This window comes from Bidens hawaiensis, unplaced genomic scaffold (genome assembly GCF_021521415.1).
Source record: "Bidens hawaiensis isolate Kalapana, Puna unplaced genomic scaffold, B.hawaiensis_p1.1 tig00049710_1, whole genome shotgun sequence".
NCBI classification, from domain to species: Eukaryota; Viridiplantae; Streptophyta; class Magnoliopsida; order Asterales; family Asteraceae; genus Bidens; species Bidens hawaiensis.
The window spans coordinates 88,444-97,450 of NW_027506120.1; positions in this window are offsets into that span (position 1 = coordinate 88,444).

A 9,007-nucleotide genomic window follows, 5' to 3' on the forward strand; every position below is an offset into this window, starting at 1 on the left:
ATAAATAATTCCGTAGAGATAGTAGACGAGAAAACTAAACAGTTTGGACATACCAAGCTTTATTGATTAAGATTAAGTGGAATTCACAGCGAGGACCAGATTATACCTGGTAACGCGAGGGTGAATTCTGAAGGGAAAACCCCCCACCTTTCTCTCGGAAGGGGATAGTGGGCGTGTAAAATTTCGAGGACGAAATTTCTTAACGGGGGGAGAATGTAACGATTCCGACGAAACACGGTATATCCTAACCGGTAGACAATAGTTACGTCATATTTAATGTCGGGTACATGAATTACCATAGTAATTATACGAGAATACATGGTTCACTGTATTGATTGTACGTGAATATATAATTCATCGTATTGAATATGCGATTAATCGATCGATAGTTATTGAAACCCGAACGAATCGAGGGTTCAATTATAGGCGATATCTATAATATTTAGTGATTTTACGAAGCATTAATGCTTCGGGATAAGTAAAGTATGGCACAGAAAAAGAATTTCGATTTAATGGTACGTCGGTACGTTAAACGAAACCTTTAATACCAAACCGAGCAAGAGACGATCGATCAAGCCGAAAAAGATGCGCAATAATTAATAATATGATGTTTTAAGTTAATAAATGTCATGGTTTAAGTTTTTTAAAGTTTTTACATCGGTTTTATATAAATTTCATTTTTAAGCCGAAAAACGACCGTTTTAGCCTCGTTTTAAGCCGAATTAAACATTTAACTGTAACACCCCGCAACTGCAGCGGAAACGTAAACGGGATGCAACAGACACCTCTGATATCAACCACATTGTTTATAAAGAAAACTGAATGCATTAATATACTTCAAAATTACATTATCTCGTATTTCATTACCGTCTAGGTGATACACACATCATACAATACGATACATAATTCTATTTATTATAATGTATCCTAACATTCCGCACGCAAATCTTACACACATCAAGCACTTAGCATGTAAGCAATCACTTCATCTTAGTTGTACCTGAAAAAACATGTGAGAAAACGGGTCAACTACGAATAGTTGGTGAGTTTCACAATTTGAGTAAACCATGATAAATCCATATCAAAATATAATATTATCTGGGGACACTATTAACCCAGTACTTTACTCATTCCGGGGGCAATGTTAACCCAGAAACATGATGTAATTATGCTGAGCCCACAAGCGAAACCTCTGTCTGGGGACACTGTTAACCCAGTACAGTACTCATTCCGGGGACAATGTTAACCCAGAAACACTTCTAGGGACATCTGGGGACACTGTTAACCCATTACTGTACCCATTCTGTACGATTCTCGTATAATCAAATATTTATATATACACGCAAATCCATGCGTTCAGTATGTACTTAAACATTTTATTAGTAACATGCTTTCCGCCCCGGGAAAATATTTGAAAACTATTCAGAAAAAGGGGCTCGTGAAACTCACCTTAGCAGATGCAAGCAGGTAACAACAATCATTATCAGTTAACACGTCCAATCTGTAATATGATCCCTACGATCGTTACTATACACTCATTATTAATATAACTTTAACCAAGTTAACCGGTACATCTGGGGACACTGTTAACCCAGCACTGTACCCGTTCTGGGGGCAAGGTTAACCCAGAAACACTTCTCCGGACTCAGATTGTGATGTCGTTTAGAGTTCAACAGTCAAATTTTCTAATAGCTTATTTTCCCCGTTTTGCGTGCCTAGCACGGTTACCCGTTTTTACGTTTCAAAAATGAGTTTGGTCACACACGACCCGAGAGTAGTGCTTGACTGATAATTTAATTAAAGATGTGAAATTAGAGCTCGGTTTAGACGCCCCGATCGGCCGCGGGACCCGTTTCCGTATTTGGCGTACCGGAAACTGTTAAATCGGTTAAAAATACCCAAATCATCCGAATTATTTTCGGATGATTCATTTTTTTATTTGTTTAACTCAATTATATGAAAATAGTTCATTTTTAGGGTTTTTTATACACCAGTCAGCTCGCTTAAGCGAACTTCACCGGTTTACGCGTTTTAACTTTAAAAGTTTGATAATTAGCACAAATAATTATCCGTTTAATCTCGGATCTTGAAATTTTGCACAAATCACTTTTTGATAGTTGGGAATTTTATAAAAATATTTCCAGAATTAATTTCTATACTTAAAATTTATTTATCTATTTTTAAACACCATTTAAACACTAAATATGTCTTAAATACCAAACGATCTTAGAAAAATCCCAAATTTTTCTTGGATGTCCCCTGCCATCCACATAGTCCCCTGTAATTTTTACAGAACCAAAATCTTCTTTTACATGCCATTTTCACTAAAACCGAGCTAGAAAACCCTAGAACTCGTTTAACCGAAAATCCTACTTAGACTTCTCCAAATGACCTCAAATTTTGTGTGTGACTTATACATGATATAAAAAGCGTATTTGAAATTTTCCAGAATTTTTCATGATATTTAACTATTTTTCACCATTTTTGGCCAAAACCGAGCATTAAATTCACCAAATATTCATCCTTTATCCAAAAATTACCAAATATTCACAGAACTCATATTTTCATGTGTAGAACATTCCTGTAAAATTTCATGATCTAACTCTAAACCATCAACAATCTGTCCCAAAACACATACACCGAACATAAACCGAATATACCTTTCGTTTTCCGCCACTACAAGCTACAAACTCGTCTTTCCGCCTTATTTACCACTAAATAAAGAACCTACAACCAACATACCACAATACCAAGCAAGTTACACTCACGATCAAGCCATTTCTTTCATGGTTTCGGTTATGAATCCAAAAACAAAGATTTAACCGTAAAAATTCGTTTTTGATTCGTTTAACTCCTTTCTTAGACCAAGATCCCTTGTATAACCCGTATACATCACTTGATCATGCAAGAATCGGTTTTCATCATTGAAACCTCATTTTCTTGCAAATAAACTCAAGAAACGAAGATGGAAACGTGATTAACTCGATTATTTACCTTGTTTTCTTGCTAAAAACTCTCGGTTTTGGATCATGATCTTGAGAGAGGGTTGAAGAACATGGGAGTGTTGTTGAAAAAAAGAAATAAGACAATGGGGTAACACCCCTAATGTCCGATCGGTTCAATGAGGGGGGTGGGGTGGGACCCACCTCTCCATTCTAGGCCACATGTTTGGATTCTCGTAATCCGGATAATGTTTTGGATAATCTGGTTCAGTTCGTTTTTCGGTTAAATGTTTAATTCGGCTTAAAACGAGGCTAAAACGGTCGTTTTTCGGCTTAAAAATGAAATTTATATAAAACCGATTTAAAAAATTTAAAAACTTAAACCATGACATTTATTAACTTAAAACATCATATCATTAATTATCGCGCATCTTTTTCGGCTTGATCGATCATCTCTTGCTCGGTTTGGTATTAAAGGTTTCGTTTAATGTACCGACGTACCATTAAATCAAAATTCTTTTTCTGTGCTTTAATTCACTTATCCCGAAGCTTTAATACTTCGTAAACATCACTAAATATCATATATCTCGTATATAATTGAACCCTCGATTCGTTCGGGTTTCAATAACTATCGATCGATTAATCGCATATTCAATACGATGAATTATATATTCACGTACGATCAATACAGTGAACCATGTATTCTCGTATAATTACTATGGTAACTCATGTACCCGACATTAAATATGACGTAACTATTGTCTACCGGTTAGGGTATACCGGGTTTCGTCGGAATCATTACGTTAACCAAAAAACGAACTGAACCAGATTATCCAAAACATTATCCGGATTGCGAGAATCCAAATGAGTGGCCAAGAATGGAGAGGTGGGTCCCACCCCACCCCTCCTTTAACACCGATCGGATTGGGGATCATCCCCTAGCCCTTCATTTTCTTTTTTCTCATCAAACCTCTCAACATTCATCAACTCTTTCCATATTATGATTCAAAAACCGAGAGTTCTAGCAAGAAAAACAAGGTAATGATCGAGTTATGCACGTGTTCATCTTCGTTTCTTGAGTTTATTTGCAAGAAAATGAGGTTTCAATGACGAAAACCGATTCTTGCATGATCAAGTGATGTATACGGGTTATACAAGGGATCTTTGTCCAAGAAAGGAGTTAAACGAACCAAGAACGAATTTTTACGGTTTAAACTTTAGTTTTGAAACAATAACCGAAACAATAGTGTAAGAGGCTTGATCGTGAGTGTAACTTGCTTGGTATTGTGGTATGTTGGTTGTAGGCTCTGTGTTTAGTGGTAGATAAGGCGGAAAGACGAGTTTAGCTTGTAGTGGCGGAAAACGAAAGGTATATTCGGTTTATGTTCGGTTTTGGAGTTTTTGGACAGATTGTGGTAGGTTTAGAGTTAGGTCATGAAATTTTACAGGGATGATCTACACATGAAAATATGAGTTCTGTGAATTTTGGTAATTTTTGGATAAAGGATGAATATTTGGTGAATTTAATGCTCGGTTTTGGCCAAAAATGGTGAAAAATAGTTAAATATCATGAAAAATTCTGGAAAATTTCAGATGAGCTTTTTATAACATGTAAAAGTCACACACAAAATTTTACGTCAGTTGGAGAAGTCTAAGTAGGCTTTTCGGTTAAACGAGTTCAAGGGTTTTCTAGCTCGGTTTTAGTGAAAATGGCATGTAAAAAGAGATTTTGGTTCTGAAAAAATTACAGGGGACTATGTGAATGGCAGGGGTCATCCAGGAAAAATTTGGGATTTTTCTAAGGTCGTTTGGTATTTACGACATATTTGGTGTTTAAATGGTGTTTAAAAATAGATAAATAAATTTTATATTTAAAAATTAATTCTGGAAATATTTTAATAAAATTCCCCACTGTCAAAAAGTGATTTGTGCAAATTTCAAGATCCGAGATTAAACGGATAATTATTTGTGCAAAAACAAACTTTTAAAGTTTAAAACGCGTAAACTGGTAAAGTTCGCCTAAGCGAGCTGACTGGTGTATAAAAACCCTAAAAATGAACTATTTTCATATGATTGAGTTAAACAAGTAAAAATGAATCATCCGAAAAAAATTCGGATGATTTGAGTAATTTTACCCGATTTAACAGTTTCCGGTACACTAAAGACGGAAACGGGTCCCGCGGCCAATCGGGGCGTCTAAACCGAGCTCAAATTTCACAACTTTAATAAATTATCAGTCAACCACTACTTTCGGGTCGTGTGTGACCAAACTCATTTTTGAAACGTAAAAACGGATAACCGTGCTAGGCACGCAAAACGGGGAAAACGAACTAATATTAAGTTTGACTATTGAACTCTAAACGAAATCACAATCTGAGTCTGGAGAAGTGTTTTTGGGTTAACATTGCCCCCAGAACGGGTACAGTGCTGGGTTAACAGTGTCCCCAGATGTACCGGTTAACACGGTTAAAGTTATATTAATAATGAGTGTATAGTAACGATCGTAGGGATCATATTACAGATTGGACGTGTTAACTGATAATGATTGTTGTTACCTGCTTGCATGTGCTAAGGTGAGTTTCACGAGCCCCTTTTTCTGAATTGTTTTCAAATATTTTCCCGGGGCGGAAGCATGTTACTACTGAAATGTTTAAGTACATACTGAACGCATGGATTTGCGTGGATTTATATATATTTTATTGTACGGGAATCGTACGGAAATGTACTAAGATGGTAATTGTCTGAGTTGCTAACATTCTAAGGCCCCGGAACACGAGTGATTAACTGAAAGCCGGTAGAGTGTGGATAGTACTATTGGTCCGACAAACCCAACTGGTCCGGCATGGATTTGCTGATGTTTCCCAGCCAGTTGCACATGTCTATTTTGGGTGTTATATATATTTTGCTATGTAATGTTAGACATAGCGGTTTGGGGCAGGTTCGTGGGTGGAGTATGCCACGGGGTTGTTTGTGTTAGTCAGAGGTTTCACTTGTGGGCTCAGCATAATTACATCGATAATATTATATTTTGATAATGATTTATCATGGTTTACTCGAATTGTGAAACTCACCAACTAGTCGTAGTTGACCCGTTTTCTCACATGCTTTTCAGGTACAATTAAGATGAAGTGATTGCTTACGTGCTAAGTGCTTGATGTGTGTAAGATTTGCGTGCGGGATGTTAGGATACATTATAATAAATAGAATTATGTTTCGTATGGTATGATGTGTGTAACACCTAGACGGTAATGAAATACGAGATAATGTAATTTGAAGTATATTAATGTATTCAGTTTCTTTTATAAACAATGTGGTTGATATCAGTGGTGTCTGTTGCATCCCGTTTACGTTTCCGCTGCGGTTACGGGGTGTTACAACTATAAAGAAGTTGTTTCATTCATACTGGAGGTTTTTGATACTCACGTTCTTTACTTGTGTGATGGGACGAAAAGGAGGATCTGATGAGATTAGCCACATTCAGATGTCGGCTGTAGTTGCTCTGATCATGGATTGGAACTACAACTATTCCAAGTTTGTGTTCGATGAGATGATGAGCAACCTGATGGGAAAGAAGAAGGAAATGTTTCTTATGTATCCTTGGTTCTTACAGATGATCTTTGATTCATATTACACTGATCTTGTTAAATCTGTTAAGACGCTGGATATGAAGTCGATGGGACCCAATACCTTTGGATTGATGAAGCAGTCCAGGAATGGGTCAAAGGTTTTCTATGAAGGCCTTCACGAACTAGTTAAGTTTGGCCATTTTGCTGAAACTGAGACTGTGTCAGTCAGTTCTCAGGTTGCTGAAGAGCATGTGGCGCTGGTTCACGGGCGTTCTCTACTTTTGAGGTCATTTCAAATGACGAAGAGACAGATAATCTTGAAACGGAAACTGCTCCATCTGCTGAGCAATTATAACATTTTGAGAAGTTTAAAGAATTACTTCAATCAACTGCTTTGAAGCCTCTTCAAACAGTTGCTGAAACTCAAGATGAAGAAACTCCAAAAGAATCAGACACAGATCTTATTCCACTGAAAAAGAGAAAGAAAGATCTAAGACCAGGCATTCTGATTACTGAAACCACAGCTACAACAACACCAAGCCAACAAGAACGTGAGTTGGATACTACTGAGACTCACGTTGATCCAAGCCCACCTGTAACTGAGGGTTAATCTCAGGAACAATTTTTTGATGACTTTGCTCAAGAATTTGACTTTGAGGCTGTTGGGATGAGAAAATGGATTAAAGGAAGATTGGAATCTTCTCAACCTCCCTGAAAATGACTAAGTATGGATATCGGGCACACTTGGACATCAGAGCAAGCTTTTACTTAAGCCTAGCAAGGTATTTTGCCTTCAGGGCAAAGTTATCTTCTTGAAGTCTTCTTAAGTGATAATCCGAGCAGGGTTCACTTTGTCTAGCAAAGGTGTTCTTCAGGTCTAGCATAGTTTGCTTACTAGAAAACTCTTGACTAAACCAAACTAATAAAGCCAAGTATTTTGGAAGATCTAGCAAGGTTATTCTTTAATAAACAGTGGTTTAAGTATGTATGTAGAAAGTTGATCAAGAAACATTCTAAGCACTTTCTCTAGCAAGGTTCAACTCCAAGCAAGTTACAGTGCTACCACCATAAGTCAAACAGTGTCACCAGCACACTTGTAGTTTGCTTTATAAGTTATTAATTAACAAAGAGTTGAAGCGATCCATGAAGAACAACTTGCTCGTAGGATCATATCGGGCAAAGTTTGCTACGGTCAAGAAGATTGAAGTCTGCTAGGTGAATATTTTCTAAGAAAAATATTCTAAGTAAAGTTTACTCGGAGAATTGTTCCCTAGCACACTCTTGGTTACCAGGTCTGCTCGAAGAATACAAAAGCTCCAAATCTTACCCGAAGACCTGTTTTACACTTAGTATATTTTGTAATATGTTTTCTGAATATGTATTAATGATTAGGGTTTCTAGAAAGATTGACAGCTGTCAGAAGGCAGACCAATAAATAGAATGATCTAGGGCACGCCTCCTGCAACACACAGGAAAGATCTAAGAAAGACACCTGAATATTGATTGACAATGATTTGACAGCTGACATTTTCATACGGATATTCTGCCTAGAATTAAATCATTCCTTTCTTAGAAGCATATTTTTTTATGTTTTGTAATAGACCTTTCTATTAATGGAAATCTTTTGAATATAAGTGTGTGTGTGTGTGTCTTTATTGTGTCCTTTTAGCAATAGTTAGTTTGTCATTGATTCCGCCTTTAATACACTAATATTCTTCCCCAATCTAGCCCCGTCGTTAACCTTCTTGTCAACACTATTTGTGTGGGTTACGATATAGATATACTGAGAGATCAAATGGGACCGACAAGTGGTATCAGAGCTTTGTTCGACTACCTTGGGGAAGAATAAGTTGTTGGTTATTGACTGAATATGTTTGATTTGAGGACGAAGGGTGACGTCAGCTGAGCACTATTCCATTGGAGAATGACGTTAGCAACTCTGCTCTTCTTTGCTCAAATCTGTCTTGTTTTACGGTTTAAATTTTTTTTTCCTTAAATCTTGTTTACTTTTACTCTTATTCTTGCTTTATTCGATCCAGATTCATCAGATCTGAGTATCATACCTCAGATCTGATATTTTTTTGTAAGTTTAAATTAATTTTTAAGTCTAAATTTCTTTTAAGTCCTTGTGTTCACTTTAAAATATTTTACAAAATGTTTTGTTACGATGAGCAAGGGGTCTCAACTAACAAGATTCCTAGGCTGTATGGACAGGAAAACTATGTAAAGTGGAAAGATCTCTTTGTAGCTGCAGTTTGCTACAATGATGTAGACATGTGGAATTCCATCAATAATGGACCATATGTACCTGAAACAGGAGAAAATTCAAACCAATCTGTTGAAGTAAGAATGAGGAAAGTGGATGATAGAGCTCTTTCCATGATAAAATTGGGTCTGTCATGGGAAATTCTGACAAGGGTTGCACATCATACCACTGCCAAGGCCATGTATGATGCAATTCTTGAAATGTTTGAAGGCAACTCAGAGTTGAAGAAAATC